Raw genomic sequence first — 19176 nt, 5'->3', positions numbered from 1 at the left:
GCTAAGTCAAGAAGACCGTGTTACTAATAAACTGTGTCATGAGTTTCAGACTCTCAGAGACCGCTGAGCCAGCTCAAATCTTGGGTTCCAGATTTGAGCTCAAGTGCACCAGGAAGCACTTGAGTTTTATGGGGAGGTTGTGTCCTAAACCAATTTACCTTTTAAGATTATTTCTCTAGAGCCCTCTGGAGAGCACACTGGAGAGAGACAAAAGCAGAAACAGGGTAATCAGTTAAGAAGCTATTGCAGATTGCCAGTTAAAAGATGATGCTGGCCCAGCCTGGATGTATTCAGGTATATGAAGGGAGTTAGACAGAATCAGGACACATTTTGGAGACAAAATCAAAGAACACTTGAATTGCATCAAGCACCATAAAGAATGGCTTTGGAGCCAGGCAGAAGTGGAGCTGAAAAACTGGCTTTGCCTCTTAACACTGTGTGACCCAAGGCACACTGCTTAACCTCTCAGAACCTCAGATCACTCATCTGTAAAATGGAAGTGATAATACCTACCTCAATAGATGAGAATAATCTTAAGAAAGGTGAGGTGTTGGAAGTTTCTGGCACATGTTGGACAATCAATCGATGGAGGATGTACTCCTATATAGGGTTTCCCAGGTGGCTCGGTGATAAAGCATCCACCTGACGATGCAGGAGATATGGGTTCAATTCCTGGATTGGAAGATCTCCTGGAGAAGGAAATGGCAAATCACTCCAGTATTTGTGCCTGGGAAATCCCATGGACAGAGGAACGTGGTGGGCTACAGTCCACAGAGTCCCAAAGGGTCAGATGTGACTGAGATACTGAGTATGCAAGCGTACTCCTATAGACAGGCCAGCAGCCAGTCAGGGAAGGATTGGAGGGCAGCCAACATCTGCCTTGGTGGATGAAACAGGAGCCTAGGCTGAGCCACCCCATTAGCTCGGGAGCACCTTTTCTTATCACCCCACCCCTCCTCCAGCTCCTTAGCTTGGGAAATGTCACCCTAAGAACTTCCACTTCCATATCCTATAGTAAAGCAGATTCTGCCCCCCAAAAGAGCACTTGAGGAGAGAGGGACAGAGTGACTTCTAGGAGGAAAAGCTTGTGGCTTTGGGAGGCAGGGGTGTCTGCAGCAAATAAACCATTTCCGGTACATTTGGCAGCGTTCTCTCTCCATCCGCCCTCTCCGTCCCCTCATTCTGCTTCCTTTCCATTCTGTTTGCTCCCGGGCTCTCTCCTGCTTCTGCTCGTCATCCTTTTCTCTCCTAGTCCCAGGGACCAGCCTGTCGCCCAGCTGCGGGGAATCAGGGCTAAGAGGACCCACCTCTGTGTCTCCTGCACACCCCTCTCCTCATCAGTTGGCTCACAACCAAGGTCCATCACGTAGGAGCCTCAGGGGAGAAGACAGACACCACGCCCTCTGTCCCTTGGGAACCTCAGAAGGTCAATTTCACCTCCTTTCCCAGCACATCGTCTCCGGCTGCGGGCCCTTGGCTCCAGGAAGCAGCGGCTTCAGTGCACCAGACTAAAGCCGTTGCGTAATTCTCAAACCGGCTCCCAGAAGCCTCACAAAGCCATGCTTCCAAAATAACCCCAGTGACTGAGCCCAAATAATACATGAAATGGTATCGGCCCGCGGAGCCCAGAAGACTCACCCGGATGGGAGGGGCGCCGGCAGCCTAGGCGGCCGACATTTGATATCTTCTCACCAAGACAGGATTAGAAAAGGATTAGGATTAAGTGGACAAGGGGCAACTCCAGTGCAGGAGGCAAGGTTGTGACTGGGCAGGAAGGAGAGGAGCCCTGTAGAGCAGCTGACAGTCCACACACTCGGGGAAGCCACTCTCGTGACCCATCACTGCGTCCGCATCACTGTCTTTGTGATGCGGGCGCAGTGATGCGGGTTCATATGAGTCTAAGCTCATCTCGTCCGGCGGATGAAGGCATCAGGGCTCAGAGTTGTTCTCCAGCCCGAACGTGGCCACATTGCACAGGAACCTGGACTGTCCTCTTTCTCCAAGCCCAGGCTTCGGTCCACCGGCCCCCACTGGCCCTTCCCGAAATCAGAGGCCAGAGCCACTCTCTTAGGGGAGGCCGGGCTTCAATCTGAGAGACTGGCTCAGCTGGAGAAGTTTGTTAGATCCTTCTGTTGCAAAATGTCCACGGCACTGATTTTAAAGTCCCTCAATTCTAGTCCAATCATAATTTAACAGCTGGGAGAGCAAGGAAAACAAAGAAGAGGCTATGAACAGAGTGAGAGCCCCCTGGGGAGCAGGGGAAGAAAATCAAGGTGGGTTGCAGATAGGTCTCCAATCTGAGGGTCTCTTGTTCCCCTTGCAAAGCTTGGAGGGGTGGTTTCATTCTCGCCACTTCTCACCCCAGCTCCTCCACCTGCACCAGGCCCGTGTCTCCTTCCCAACTTGTGCCAAGAGATTCGGGGGTAATTGGTAGGAACTCTCTTGGGGAGCCTGCACCCTTACTAAGCCTGCATTTACTTACATCTTTCCAACCCCACTGCTGACTTTCTTGCCACCATTCCTGTTCAAAATGTTTGCCCTTTCCCTAACCCAGGCAAATCCACCAAAAATGCACTTGTAATTCCTGCTTCCTTTCACCTCTCTAGTTTTTTGGGTGGTTTTTTTTTTTTTTTAATATTTATTTATTTGGCTATACTGGGTCTTGGTTATGGCATGTAGGACCTTGTTCCCTGAGCAGGGATCAAACCTGGGTGCTCTGCATAGGACACTTGGAGTCTTAGCCACTGGACCATCAGGGAAGTCCCTCACTTCTCTAGTTTTGAAATCTGCCTGACCCTCCCAGACTCTTAATCTTGCATATGTTTCATTTAAAACATCATTTATCAACCCCAGCATCCAACCACAGATGAATGGGTAGACAAAACATTTCCACAGATTGTTGAAGGCCAGGTGGGTACTTACTGTACACCTCTCTGAGGTGGGCACCCAACAAAGCACTTAGCACCTAGGGTACTCAATAAGTGGTTAGGAAATGAGTTTCTGATCCCTAAGCACTAGGTTTATATCCCTGATCCTACTAGTCACTTTCCTCTTGTGAAAATCAGAGAGAAAGCAAAAAATAGACAGGAAGCAAGTGGAAGTGGGGTGCAAGATTTAAGGAAGAAAGAGGGAATGAAGGAAGATATAAATGAGAGAAGGAGAGGAGGAGAGAGAGAAGAAAAGGAAGAAAGGAAAAAAGGGAAAGAGGAAGGAAGGAGGGGAAAAAAGAAGGAAACAAAGAAAGGAAAGAGGAAAGGAAGAAAGAATGAAGGGAAGAGGACCTTCCCTGGTGGTCCAGTGGTTAAGGCTTCACCATCCAACGCAGGGGGTGTGGGTCTGATTCGTGGCCAGGGAGCTAAAATCTTACATGCCTCATAGCCAGAAAAAAAAAAAAAAAACAGAAATAATAGTGTAACAAATTCAATAAAGAATTTTTAAATGGTCCTTAAAAAAAAAAAAAAAAGAAGGAAGGGAAGGAGAGGGGACAAAGGACTGAAAAGGGAGGAGGAGGAGAAGAGAAAAGGAGAAGGGAGGGGAAGGCAGTAGAGCTGTCTACAGAACTGGCTCCCCGAAGACAGCTGCTTCAGTCGACTCTAGCAAATCCTTCCTGTGCCATCTTGCGCCTCCTGGGGTAGCTTATTCTGGCAGAGTGATTTATATCTGGGGGTGGGGGAGCAGTCAAATACCTCCCTCCCCTCCCTTAGTTGGCAAGATCTAGGACAGATCATCTTGCAGAAAGAGTAGCGCTTCACAATCATCTTCGCTTGTAATTATCCAATTAAATTCAGGCACTCAGCCATCCTTCCAAACAGGGGCTGAGGGCTGTAATCCACCGTGCATTTTGTGAGCTTGCAGCAGCTCAGACCAACAGCTGTACTGTGTTTAGTTTTTGGGGATTTTTTTTAGAGGCGGTGGGGTGAGCTCTTTTTTTTTTTTTTTTAAAGAAAAGATAGAAGAGGAAGCTGGGTAGATGCTGGTGAACATTGTCCCTGAGGATATAGAGCATCATAGGGGAATCACCTTTCTGATGACTCAGAGACAGGAAGTGGTGACCCAGAGGGAGGCATCACACAAAGGGGGAGGAATGCACATGTGTGATGACATCACTTCCTGTTTTTGTGAGTGTAGGGGTACAAGAGTGCAGAAGGGAATGAGGGAGCAGACAATCAAAAGGATTCGAGAGTGAGTCTCTTGCGTTTCTCTGCTCACATCCTCACACACCCAGCCCCTACTTCTTAGGACACACCTATCACAGCTTCCTCTGTTTCACCCTCACGCTTTGTCCGGGAAGAAAACTAACGCAGCTCATGTTGATCCCTTCTGAGTAAGGACAGAGCTAGATTGACAGGTAGGGACCCTCCATCCTACACAAGCTAGCATGCTGGAGATGGGAATTCTCTTAACAGTCAGTGGAAGGAACCATGATCTGAAGCTCCCAACTCCTCCCCAGCCTCCGTGCCAGACTCCATCCCTGGGAGGGGTGGGAGGACTGCACAGAGCAGCCAGCAGCCTGGCGCAGAGCAAAAATGGAGAGACCCAGTTATGTGCAGCAGAACATTCAGAGCTTCACAAGGGCATCTGGTGGGTTTGAAGAGGAGAGCACTAGGCGTTGAAGCTAGGTCTATTGAGACAACAGCACCAGGGGGAAACTGAGGACCCTTCTCAGTCCTCCTTGCCCAGAGCATGACAACTAAAGTCCTGAGCACAGTGGATGTGCCAGTTCTGCCCCATGAGACCAAGCTAGAGAGCAACCCCACCTCGCAGTGTCTGCCAGGGTCCATCCTACCTTACCTCTGAGGTGACAGTGAAGAACTCTGTCCCAAGAATGCCCTAACTTGGACTCCACTGGTGGCTCAGTGTTAAAAAGTCCACTTGCCAATGCAGGAGATTTCTCTATTCAAATCTCTGACCTGAGAAGATCCCACATGCTGCAGAGCATCTAAGTTCATGTGCCCAGAGCCACAACTACTGAGCCTGCAAGCCTAGAGCTGGTGCTCTGCAACAAGAGAACCCAGCGCAATGAGAAGCACCACAACTACAGAGTAGACCCTACTCGCTGCAACTGAAGTCCAAGCAGCAGTGAAAACACAGCACAGCCAAAAGAAAAGGATGCTCTGACTCTACAGAGCAGCTCTGCTTGTCCAGTCTTATCCCCCAGCTCCCAAGGGCAAGCACTAGGAGAAGAGAAATAACTGTGTAGGTATAGTGAGGACTCTGATAGACAGAGTGCCTGATGACCCATGGATGGAGGTTCGTGACATTGTACAGGAGACAGGAATCAAGACCATCCCCAAGAAAAAGAAATGCAAAAAAGCAAAATGGCTGTCTGAGGAGGCCTTACAAGTAGCTGTGAAAAGAAGGGAAGCGAAAAGCAAAGGAGAAAAGGAAAGATATACCCATCTGAATGCAGAGTTCCACAGAATAGCAAGGAGAGATAAGAAAGCCTTCCTCAGCAATCAGTGCAAAGAAATAGAGGAAAACAGTGGAATGGGAAAGACTAGAGATCTCTTCAAGAAAATTAGAGATACCAAGGGAACATTTCATGCAAAGATGGGTTCAATGAAGGACAGAAATGGTAGGGACCTAACAAAAGCAGAAGATATTAAGAAGAGGTGGCAAGAATACACAGAAGAACTGTACAAAAAAGATCTTCATGACCCAGATAATCACAATGGTGTGATCACTCACCTAGAGCCAGACATCCTGGAATGTGAAGTCAAATGGGCCTTAGGAAGCATCACTATGAACAAAGCTAGTGGAGGTGATGGAATTCCAGTTGAGCTATTTCAAATCCTGAAAGATGATGCTGTGAAAGTGCTGCACTCAATATGCCAGCAAAGTTGGAAAACTCAGCAGTGGCCACAGGACTGGAAAAGTCAGTTTTCATTCCAATCCCAAAGAAAGGCAATGCCAAAGAATGCTCAAACTACCGCACAATTGTGCTCATTTCACATGCTAGCAAAGTGATGCTCAAAATTCTCCAAGCCAGGCTTCAGCAATACGTGAACCATGAACTTCCAGATGTTCAAGCTGGTTTTAGAAAAGGCAGAGGAACCAGAGATCAAATTGCCAACATCTGCTGGATCATCGAAAAAGCAAGAGACTTCCAGAAAAACATCTATTTCTGCTTTATTGACTATGCCAAAGCCTTTGACTGTGTGGATCACAATAAACTGTGGAAAATTCTGAAAGAGATGGGAATACCAGACCGCCTGACCTGCCTCTTGAGAAACCTGTATGCAGGTCAGGAAGCAACAGTTAGAACTGGACATGGAACAACAGACTGGTTCCAAATAGGAAAAGGATTGCGTTAAGGCTGTATATTGTCACCCTGCTTATTCAACTTCTATGCAGAGTACATCATGAGAAACGCTGGGCTGGAAGAAGCACAAGCTGGAATCAAGATTGTCAGGAGAAATATCAATAACCTCAGATATGCAGATGACACCACCCTTATGGCAGAAAGTGAAGAGGAACTAAAGAGCCTCTTGATGAACGTGAAAGAGGAGAGTGAAAAAGTTGGCTTAAAGCTCAACATTCAGAAAACGAAGATCATGGCATCCAGTCCCATCACTTCATGGCAAATAGATGGGGAAACAGTGGAAACAGTGGCTGACTTTGTTTTTCTGGGCTCCAAAATCACTGCAGGTGGTGACTGCAGCCATGAAAGTAAAAGATGCTTATTTCTTGGGAGGAAAGTTATGACCAACCTAGATGGCATATTAAAAAGCAGAGGCATTACTTTGCCAACAAAGGTCCATCTAGTCAAGGCTATGGTTTTTCCAGTAGTCATGTATGGATGTGAGAGTTGGACTATAAAGAAAGCTGAGCACCAAAGAATTGACGCTTTTGAACTGTGGTGTTGGAGAAGACTCTTGAGAGTCCCTTGGACTGCAAGGAGATCCAACCAGTCCATCCTAAAGGAGATCAGTCCTAGGTGTTCGTTAGAAGGACTGATGTTGAAGCTGAAACTCCAATACTTTGGCCACCTGATGCGAAGAGCTGACTCATTGGAAAAGACCCTGATGCTGGGAAAGATTGAGGGCAGGAGGAGAAGGGGATGATGGAGGATAAGATGGTTGGATGGGATCACTGACTCAATGGACATGGGTTTGGGTGGACTCCAGGAGTTGATGATGGACAGGGAGGCCTGGAGTGCTGTGGTTCATGGGGTCACAAAGAGTCGGACATGACTGAGCAACTGAAATGATAGTGAGGAGTATCCCCTGTGTGTCATTTATTTTTTCCTTTGTTTTAATTTTTGTTGGGGCTACCAAAGGATAAGGGGGCAGGGATAAATTGAGAGATTGGAATTGGTATATGTGCACTACTATAAATAAAATAGGCTTCCCTGATGGCTCAGTGATAAAGAATCCACCTGCCAATGCAGGAGACAGGAGTTCAATCCCTGGGCTGGGAAGATCCATTGGAGAAGGAAATGACAACTCACTGAAGTATTCTTGCTTGGGAAATCCCACAGACAGAGGAGCCTGGCAAGTTATAGTCCATGGGGTTGTGAAGAGTCGGGCATGACTGAGTGACTAATCAACAACAACAAGATATAACTATATAAAATAGATAACTAAAAAGAACCTACCCTGTAGCACAGGGAACTCTACCCTCTGTGTCATCTCTTTATGAAGAATTATCACTGAGGAAACTGAAGCTCAGAGAAGGTGGGTAACTAGTGCTAGGCCTCAGAAGTAGCAACCAGCAGAGGCAAGCTTTGACTCAGAATCCCACCACGTCCTTGCTCCAGTACACTCACCTTTGAAGACAAAGTAACAGAACAGGGGGCGATGCACAAAGTGCTATGGAAACCTTCCTCAGCAAAAGTTCCTCTCTGCTCCTGTCAGTAAACCTGAAATTGGATTTTTCCCTTTTATCTAAGGTGTTATCATTCTTGAAGGTCTTAAAAAGATTTAGAAGTTTCTCTAAATTAGTCAATAAGAAATGGTTAGATTTCTGTGCTGCTGTGCTTTACTTAGTCACTCAGTCACGTCTGACTCTTTGCAACCCCATGGACCCACCAGGCTCCTCTGTCTATGGGATTTCCCAAGCAAGAATACTGGAGTGGGTTGCTATTTCCTCCTACAAGGGATCTTTTTAACCCAGGGACGGAACCCAGCATCTCCTGCATTAGCACTTGGATTCTTCCCCACCAAGCCACCTGGGAAGTCCAGGATTAGTGAACACAATGTTGTAAATCAACTATATTTCAATAAAAATTTGTGTTAAAAAGTAGATTAGTGGTTGTCTTAAGCTAGAGGTTAGGTGGAGTGGGTATGGAATTTCTTTCTGGAGTGATAAAATTATCCTAAACTGGGATTGTGGTAATAGTTGCACAACTCTGCAAATATACTAGAACTCTTTGAATTGTATGCTTCAAATAAGTGAATTCATTGGTCCATGAATTATATCTCAGTCAGATTCTTTACCATCTAAGCCACCAGAGAAGACCATATCTCAATAAAGATGTTTAAAACAATAGAACCTGACCTTAAAAAGTTTAAAATTTAACTAGTGAGGAAGATATATAGACAAAGACAGGATATGCCAAATAGCAGGAGGCATCAAAGGAGTTTAACAGGAGGAGGATCAGTCCTAGGGATGTCAGAGAAGGTGGGATCAGTTGTGTTTTGATAGATAAAAGGAAAAAATGAATTTTCCCAAGTTGATTTTTCAAGCTGGAGGAACATAGTCATGGGGGCATGAGAAAGTATGAAACATGCCTAAGAAATCTTGAGTCAACTGATGAAACTCTGGCATGCAGATACAAAGATGACTTATAATACTGTATCAGCTATCTATGGCTGTGTAACAAATATCCCAGAACTTAGTGGCTTAGGACAACAACCACCATTTAGTTATTCGAAAGTCTACAGTCTACACAAGGCTCAGGAACATGGCTTATCTCCCGTTTACGATCATCTCATGGTTCCACCAAGACTGGAAAATCCAGAATGGCCTCAGATATAGTCTGGCATCTCCACCAAGATGACTGCAACTGGCTAGCACCTAGGTGGCCCTCTCCCTCTCCACAAGGTCTTCATACTCCAGGGGTTCCCTCTTACCAGGAACTTACATCCAGAAGGAAGCCAACCCAGGCTTTCTCATACAGCACTCAAGACAGCAAGCGAGCAAAAACTGCAAGGCTTCCTGCAGCCTAGACCCAGAACTTTCACAACATCCCTTCCACGAGGTTTTATTTGTATAAGCAAGTCATAAGGTCAGCCCTGACTTAGTGAGGGAGGGGAGTTCACAGCGTTTGAATTCAGGGAAGCATGATTCATTAGGTGTCTACCGTAAATGTGGTCAGTCACTCAGCCATGTCCAACTCTTTGGGACCCCGTGGGCTGTAACCCGCCAGGCTCCTCTGTCCATGGGATTTTCCCAAGCAAGAATACTGGGGTGGGTTGCCATTTCCATATGCCACAAGAACCAAAGAGTAAATCATACACCTGCCTTGGAAGAGCTCATTGTTTAATGACATGATGGCTTGAAAGTCATTCAAAGGGGAGATATGTCTAGGAATATAAGACTGAGGACAGAACACAAGACACTGAATACAAAGCTAAGGAGTTTGGATTTCCTTCAAGAGTTCTTAATTAAAGTCCAAAATCCCTAGGTGAGGTGATATTTTAAGCCTTTATCAGCCAGCATCTTAGAAGGAGTTGATGGTGTGTGCAAGTAAGACATATTAGAACCTTGGGTCTATTTAAGAAATCAGATAAGTTGTAAGAACTGTGTGTCTCATCACCTGAGTCAGGAAGCACAACCACATCACAGAGGAGTGGGAGATGCCTGCATCAGCTTGTAAGCCTGCATCCCAAGGGTCAAGACACACACCGCTGATGGCAAGAGACTCTGTTCCCTAGGCAGCCTTTTCTCCCTCTTCAGTTTCCCTACCCTTCTTTCCTCAACATACTGTTTGCACGTCCAAATCAGCGGGCTATAAAATACCGAAACTGGATTCAAATTTGCAGAGTCAAATAAAGGAAAACGAAGGCAGTCAGGAGAGAAGTCTTACTTTAGACTGTAATGCCTGGAGAATCCCACGGACAGAGGTGCCTGGCGGGCTATGGTCCTTAGGGTCACAAAGAGTCAGACACGACTGAAGTGACTTAGCATGCGTGGAAATTAACTACAAGGAGAAAACTGGAAATGACCAATCCAAGTGAACTTATTACTTGGGTGACTGCTATTGCTTCTCTGATCATCTCTCCCTTTGTTTCACATTTCACTCCTCTAAAGCTCAAGGTAACTGGAAGCCTGAGCCTGATCTGGCCCCAACATTCTCACAGTGACCTGCTGCTCCAGCAGATGACCACCTATGGCCTAAAATGACAGAACAAAGCCATAAGATGTTGCCAATCGCACCCAACAAACTACACCAAGAGCTGAAGCCCACCTGTTTTCACCAATGAGCAACCAAACTTTTCTTCTCCAAAAACTTTGAGTTTATTCCGTAGTGACTTTCTCAACATAAAGCAATTACTGGGAACAAAGAGAACCTGTAAGTTGGTTACAGTACACACAGACGTGTATCAAGAACCCTAGCAAAGTATAGTGAGCATCTCCTCTGCTACAACATTGCTCCCAGGGCATCCATGTTGCATCAGGAGAGTCCCATTCTTATAAGAGGCCAGCAGTTCTCAATATCACCTGGCAAAGTGTCTTCATTCCCTCCAATTCCATCTTAGTCCTTCCTTCTGCTGTCTGGCACCTCCCCAGATTTTCACCCATGCCTCTTGATGTCCATGGTCTTCCCCCATTGAAATGTTCAACCCTCCCCATCATCCTCAAGTTTCCCTGATGGCTCAGTGGTAAAGAATCCACCTGCTAATGCAGAAGACATGGGTTCAATCCCTGATCCTGGAAAATCCCACATGCTGTGGAGCAACTAAGCCCATGCACCACAACTATCGAGCCTGTGCTCTGGAACCTGGGAGCCCCAAGTACCGAGCCCACGTGTCTCAATTACTGAAGCCCACTTGCCCTGAAGCCCATGTTCTGCAACAAGAGAAGCCACCACAATGAGAAGCCCGGGCACCGCAACTAGAGAGTAGCCCACTTGCCACAAGTAGAGAAAAGCCCGAGCAACAAGAAAGACCCAGCACAGCCAAAAATTATTTCTTTAAATTATTTTTTACGTTTCCTTACATTCCTAAAGTATCATTTTATCTCTGATATGAAAATTCTGATTCCCAGATCAGGGTAATTTCAGCCAGTTATAGGTGTGAATGAATGTATACTTGATAGGAAGATTCCTGATCATGGGAAGAAATGGATGTGACCCAGTGGCACTTCAGGAAGGATGGAGACACAGACATTTTTCCTATCTCAAGAAAAGTTGGATCAGGGAAAGAAAGGGCTAAGGAAAAGGTATGGACTCTACCTTCACTCTGACATCTCTCTCCTCCTGCTCTCCCTCCCCACACAGGTCACCGTAAATATCAACCCCCCTTCCTTGCACAGGGTGTATCTGAACATAGTCATGCAACCAAGAATGAAAGCCTCATGCCATACGCATAAACAAGTCAGACAACACGCTCCTACCCTAAAGCATTTTCAAATACCCAGAGGTACAGATTATTTCCCATTGAAAGCATCTCTGACATCACTCACCAAGTCGGACACCAGTAACTTTCCACTAAGATGAAGGACACTGACATCAGCCTGGGGGTCACAGGGAGATGTCAGCAGCTTCAGAAGAAAAAGGGAAAAAAAAAAAAGAAAAGAAACACTCACACTTGACAAGCAGCACCATCTAGGGGACCTAGAGGGTAAGACTACTCTTCCTGCAAATACAGAGCTAGGCGTGTTCTTTGCTTGGTGGCCACATCAGCAGAAGCCTGATCTAAGATGTGCGTGAACCTTGGTGACCCCTGCTAGGCAGCTACACTTGAAGTACTGTGCCCCATTGAGATATCTAGGTGACAAGTTGGAGCAACACCAGAGTCCAAAAAATTGCCTCTAAGACAGCAGCATGAGTGCATGCTCAATCATATCCGACTCTCTGTAACCCCACGGACTGTATAGCCTGCCAGGCTCCTCTGTCCATGGGATTCTCCAGGCAAGAATCCTGGAGTCAGTTGCCATTTCCTTCTCCAAGGGATCAATAAGACAAATCCTGCATAATTCCATGTATCTGAGGTATCTAAAATAATCAAACTCCTAGAATCTGAGAGTCGAATGGTGGTTGCCAGAGACTAGGAAGAGGGGGATGAAGAAATGTCATTAGATGAGATGAAATCTCAGGTATGCAAGGTGGATAAGTTCTAGACATCTGCTGTACAACATCGTATCAGATTGGACTGTTCACTTAAAAAAGTTTATTAGCCATCAACCACTGCTATATTTAAAACGGATAACCAACAAGGACCTACTGTCTAGCACAAGGAACTCTGCTCCATGTTATGTGGCAGCCTGGATGGGAGGGGAGTTTGTGGGTGAATGGATACATACATATGTATGGCTGAGTCCCTTCACTGTTCACCTGAAACTATCACACCGTTGTTAATCAGCTAAACTCCAGTATAAAAGAAAAAGTTTTTTTTTTTTTTAATGTGTATTAGCCGGTAAAAAGAATGAAATAATGCCATTTGCAGCAACATGAGGTTGTCACACTGAGTGAAGTAAATCAGATTAGAGAAGGAGAAATATTGCAAGACATCTTTTTTATGCTGCATCTGAAAAGAAATTACATAAATGAACTTATTTACAAAAGAGACTCACAGACTTAGACAAAAACCAGTGGTTACAAAGAGGGAAGGATGGGGGGAAGGGATAGATAAGGAGTTTGGGATGGAATGGATAACTAACAAGGACCTACTGTACAGCACAGGGAACTCTGCTCAATGTTATGTGGCAGCCTGGATGGGAGGGGAGTCTGGGGGGGAATGCATACATGTGTATGTATGCTGAGTCCCTTTGCTGTGCATCTGAAGCTATCACAACATTGTTAATCAGCTATACTTCAATATAAAATTTAAAGTTTAAAAAAATAAAATAAAATAAAGTTTGTTAAGAGGGGAGATTTCATGTTAAGTGTCCTTAACACACTGAAAGAAAAGGAAAGGCAATATGCAAGGGGTTCCTGCTTGGGGAATGGGGGAGAGGGAGAAATGGGACAACCGTGCCTCTGAGGTGTGCCTATGATCTCTGAGCTGTGAGAATCTACAATTCTAGGAAAGCAAAAAAAAATGAAGATCCATGTTTCCAAGTCTTAATCAATGGAGATTTCAAGTCTGGGTAATGATCAGTTTCACACTGAAGCAATTGAATCCAGCATTCCCCGTGTGCCCCCAACTACAGAGCCCGTGTGCCTAGAGCTCATGCTCCTCAATAAGAGAAGCATGCAATAAGAGAAGCCACTGCAATGCGCAGCCCACACACTGCTACAAAGAGTACCGCTGCTCATTGCAACTAGAGGAAGCCCCCAAACAGCAACAAAAACCCCACACACCGTCAAAAATAAATCATTTTTTTTAAATCCTTAATTTAATTATATCTGCAAAGGCCTTTTTTTCCAATAAGGTAACATTCACAAATTTCCAAGGATTAGGGCCTACTACCTCTGGGGACATTTTTCAGCCACTGCAGTGGTTCCAGCATGCAACAGAGTTGAGAAACCACTTATATACAGAGCCCCTGCCTGGCCCTGATACACCTGCTCTCTGCTCGCTCTTACCTCTTGCATTCCCAGCCCGCTTTGTGCTCTGAGTCCTCAGGCCCCCTGTACGTCCCAGATGCCTCACCCCCTCACTCTGGATTCCCCTAAACACTGTGTGTCCCATATCCAACACCTCATTCCTGCTTCTCTAGCAGAATAAACTCCACTCCCAAACCTGTGTTTCTAAAAATACCCTTCTTATAGATACAAAAATATCCAGTAATGATGAAATCAGGAAGAGAAGCAGTTTGGGCAAGTATCTGAACACTTTTTTATTTGCAAAATAAATTAACGTGACATACTCACATGGGAGAATACCAAATAACTCCCTGAAAAGAAGGTCTCTGAAAAATAAGACTATCCATCAGGAATGCTTCTCATTAGCTTAAGGTCAGATCTTCTTTCCATTTTTTGATCACTTTGCTTTTGCTTGTTTGACTATTGAGTTGTATGAGTTCTTTATATATTTTGGATCTTAACTCATATCAGATATATGATGTACAAATACCTTCTTCCATTGAGTAGGTTGCCTTTTCATTTTATGAAGGTTCCCTTAGCTGTGCAGAAGCTTTTTAGTATGATATAGTCTTCCTTGTCTATTTTTTTAATATTTATTTTTATTTATTCATTTGACTGCCCCAGGTCTTAGTTGCTGCATGTGGTCTCTAGTTCCCTGACCAGGGATTGAACCTGGGGCCCCTGCATTGGGAGTCGTAGCCACTGGACTGCCAGGGAAGTCTCCCACTTGTCTATTTTTGCTTTTGTTGCCTTTGTTTTTGGAGTCAGATCTAAAAAAAAAAAAAAATTCATTGCCAAGACTGATGTCACGTAGCTTACTGTCTATGTTTTCTTCCAAGAGTTTTATGGTTTCAGATCTTATATCCAAATCTTTAATCCATTCTGAGTTAACTTTTGTGTGTGGTGTAAAATAATGGTTCCTGTTTTGTTCTTTGCATGTGGCGAGAATGGAGTTTTCCTAATACCATTTATTGAAGAGACTGTCCTTCCGCCATTGTGTATTCTTGGCTCCTTTGTTGTAAGTTAACTGACTATATATGCATGGGTTTATTTCTAGGTTCTCAATAGTGTTCCATTGATCTATATGTCTGTTTTGATGACAAAGGTCTTATAATATTGTTTGAAATCAGGGAGTATGCTGCCTCCAGCTTGGTTTTTCTTTCTCAAGTATTTGAACACTTTCGATACTTTAATTTTTAGTAAGGATCTAAAGTCATTTTGTTAGCTTAGAAATACATTATGCATAAAGTAGTTTTCTCAAAAAAAATGTTCATTTGTGGGGTGTCTAATTTCTCATGTGAAGATGCTGGAAAACAGGAAGAGTTTTAAATTTTTAGAAAAAATTTTGAACTTTGAAAATAGGAAATAATTTTTATTTTCTAAAGTTTTTAGTGCCTTTATTTCTATACATTTTCCCCTCTCTGCAGGGAGCTTTCTTCAGAATTAAATGGACATTTGGTAGTTTCTATGAAATGAAAGGGGGCCATTTATGCCATTGCCACCTTTCTTCAGCAAGATCCCAAGAGCTGCCATATTGCATTAGAAAAAGAAGAGCAAATATATCAAGTGCCAGGCACTGTGGTTAGATGCTGTACATACATTAGCACACCTAATCCTTTAACCACCCTAAGAGGGTTCACACATGTTCAGTCTCTCCATCGTGTCCAACTCTTTGCAACCCCAGGGACTGTAGCCTACCAGCTTCCTCTGTCCATGGGATTTTCCAGGCAAGAATACTGGAGTGGGTTGCCAATTCCTTCTCCAGGGACCTAAGAGGAACAGTAATATTATTTGCTGCCACTTTAAAGATGGGGAAACTGATGCGTAAATATTTGCTCTCTCCAGCCCAAGGCCTCATCGCTGTTAAATAGTGGACCCTGATTCCAGCCAAGCCTTCCAATTCTGGGGTCTATGTTCGGGAGGCTCCCCATGAAAATAAGGTAAAAGGGGCTCAATTCCTAACTTATTGGTGTAGGATTCCCAGGACCCACCTGTGACTGAAACAAAGAGATGAGCCAGAGGACAAAGTCCGGGTAAGGCCCAGGTGGCACTAAGAGGAAAGACCACAGGGTACAGGCAAGGCCACTGCTGGTAAAACGTGGTTTCAAGGCACAAAAATAAATCGGACCTCATCACTGTCAAATGTCAAGGGAGGACTGGGGGAGTGGGATTTCAAAGAACTTTCTGGGCTAGGAATCAAAGGGTCTGGCTTCTAGTCCCAGCTCCACAGAAGCCTCCTATGTAAACCAGGCGATGGTAGAGGACAGGGAGGCCTGGCGCGCTGCAGTCCGCGGGGTCACACAGAGTCGGACACAACTGAACAACAACAAATATAAACCAGTACAGCTAACTTCATCGACCAGTTCAGTTTGCAAAGCTACTCGGAAGGGCAGAGATAAGACCCTACATCCCATTATCAGCACCAAGCACGGGGCTTCTTCATGAAAGCAGATACCTGGCTCCAGTAGTAAATTGTTCCACTCGATTCTCCGTGGGTGCAGCCCTAGAAACTCTGGCATGAGCCCAGGTCTGAAGGTCAATCAAGTGGGTAATCTCCCAGCGGCCTTCCCGTGCTCTCGCAGAAGAATCTGACCCTCGGATTCTTGGTCCTGGAGTAAACCAAGCCGGTGCATGATACAACTTCCCCAGCAGAGGGCAGTGTTGGCTCAAAGTTTCCCCATGCATCCCCTTTTGGCCTTCAAGCTTTCATCTTACATTGTTTTAGGATTTTTTATATATACATATAATTCAAAAGGCACCAAAAATTGCCTATAATCCCATCATTTGTCTTTTGATTTGTATAAAGGACACTCCATGCATCCAGTCTCAAAGTTAGCAACTGTTAACATTCCATCTGTATACTTTTTACTTCCTATATTTAAGCCCCAAAAATCCATTGTGAATTCACACACACACACACACTTTCCCAAATGTGAAATCTTGTTATTTTTTTTCGTCTACAACTCATACTTTCAGTTAAAAAATATCACACACATCTTTCTTCCAAATCCAGTAAGTTTTAAGTGACTATGTTCTATCCCATTGTATGATCACCAAAATATCTTTTAATGAATATCTAAGATTTTTCTGTATTTCAGCTACAAATACCATTCTAATCACCACACTGGAGGATAAATTTGTACATAATTATGGTATTCCTTCTGTAGCGTACAGAAGTAAAATTGTTAAGTCAAATTTTTCTTTACTTTTCATACCTTTCTTGGGTTTCTTTTTTATCAAGTGCTGAATAGTTTAAAAATATATTCCAAGAAGGCTAAGCATAAAAAGTTATACCAAATGACCAGAAGCCATTTTTTTATTTAAAATGATTTTTTTGTTATAAAATGGGTTTGTTTTCCCAGTTATTGAGTGTTTTTGAGACAGAAATTTTCTCGTGGTCACTAAACTATTCCACAAATACAAAAGAATATTGTCTGTAAAACACTACACATCTATTTCACCATTGAAAATGTACGGTGTTGCTCTTTTTCTGTGTTACCAATGATACTTTGAAATTATAAATATTGTCTGTTACTTACACTCCTTACATAGAAAATCAGGAAACTAACACAGAGACCCTTTCCCCCACAGTGGTGCTGGGAATTACTTCTGTTAAAAATTCTAAGACAGCGACTTCTCTGGCGGTCCAGTGGCTAAGACTCCGAGTTCCCAGTGCAGGGGCCCAGTTTGATCCCTGGTCAGGGAACTATTAATAGATCCCACCTGCCATAACTAAAAGATTCCCCCCACGCTGCAATAAAGATAGAAGATTCCACGTGCCACAGTTAAGACCCGGTGCAGACAAATAAATAAGTATATTTTTTTAAAAACTCTAAGACAAAGATTTCATCCAAATTCCCTCTCTGCCTTGTCATTTCATTACAAAAGAATAAAATATAGCATACAGGACTTCCCTGGTGGTCCAGGGACTAAGATTCCTAATGCAGGGGGACAGGGGTTTGATCTCAGGTCAGGGAAATCAGTCCTATATACTGCAACTAAAGATCTCACGTGCCACAACTAATACCTGGTGAAGTCAGATAAATATTTTTAAAAAGAAAAAATAAAAATATAGTATACAAAGAGGAAGACACAAAACGTGAGAAAAAATTTAGATAATAGCTTAGTCACTTTTATCATCATCTGCTATAGAAAGTTAGTTGTAGCTATTTCTCTTACATATTTTTAAAATTTTATTTGGAATATAATTACAATGTTGTGCTGGTTTCAGGTATATAGCAAAGTGAATCATTATACATGCACATATAATATCCACTCTTTTCAGGTTCTTTTCTCATGTAGGTCAGTACAGAATATTGAGTAGAGTTCCCTGTACTTCACAGTAGGTCCTTATTAGTTATCTATTTTATATATAGTTATATATAGTAGTGTATATATATATATATGTCACTTGCAATCTCCCAATTTATCCCTCCCTTAACCCCTGGTAACCATAAGTTTGTTTTCTATATGTGTGACTCCATTTTGTAGATAAGTTCATTTGTAGCCTTATCTTAGATTCCACGTATAAGTGCTATCATATAATATCTGTGTTTCTCTGTCTAACGTACTTCATTCAGTGTGACCACCTCTAGGTCCATCCGTGTGTAAAGTTTTAAAAGATAAGACTATCTGTGCATATGTGTTCTCAGTCGTGTCCGACTCTCTGCAATCCCCATGGGCTGTAGCCTGCCAGGCTCCTCTGTCTATGGGATTTTCCAGGCAAGGATACTGAAGTGGGCTGCCATTTCCTCCTCCAGGGCATCTTCCAGACCCAGGGATCAAACCCACTTCTCCTGCTTTGGCAGGCGGATTCCTTACCACTGAGCCACCTGGGAAGACTATCTGGTCTTCTAGTTACACATGCAACTATAACAAAAAATAATATGAAATTAAACTCAAAACTCAAAAGCTGAAGCAGCAGTTGGAAACAGGGGATAAACTGGTCACTCTGGGGCAGGAAACCAGCTTGTCTGGGGCGAGACCAAGGTGATTCAACTCATTGGCATTACTGCCCTCCCTGATGAAGGGTTACTGAAGTCTGGGTCTCAGCGACAATTATGCTGCCTGACCTGCCTAAATTAAGCTCAAACTAGGCTGAAGGGAAAAACCAGTATGGTTTGACTGACTGAATCTCAAGGAAATTCGATCTTTCCCAGACAACCAAAGACCTTGCAGGGGTAGCCAGGGTCCCTACTGACTAGACTGATGATATTTTAAGCATTTTTTTTTAATGTGGACCGTTTTTCTGTAAGTCTTTATTGAATGTGTTATAACATTGCTTCAGGTTTTTTTTATGTTTTGGCCTCAAGTCATGTGGGATCTTCCCAACCCAGGGGTCGAACCTGTGTCACCCACATTGCAGGTGAATTCTTTACCATTGAGCCACCTGGGAAGCGCACTATGACTATTACCCACCACCATAAGTTTCATGAACCTCCATCCATAATTCTTCAGGCACTCTATCAGATCTAATCCCTTGA

The sequence above is a fragment of the Bos taurus genome, chromosome 8, assembly GCF_002263795.3.
Source record: "Bos taurus isolate L1 Dominette 01449 registration number 42190680 breed Hereford chromosome 8, ARS-UCD2.0, whole genome shotgun sequence".
Classification (NCBI taxonomy): domain Eukaryota; kingdom Metazoa; phylum Chordata; class Mammalia; order Artiodactyla; family Bovidae; genus Bos; species Bos taurus.
Note: the sequence above shows the minus strand (reverse complement) of the source record.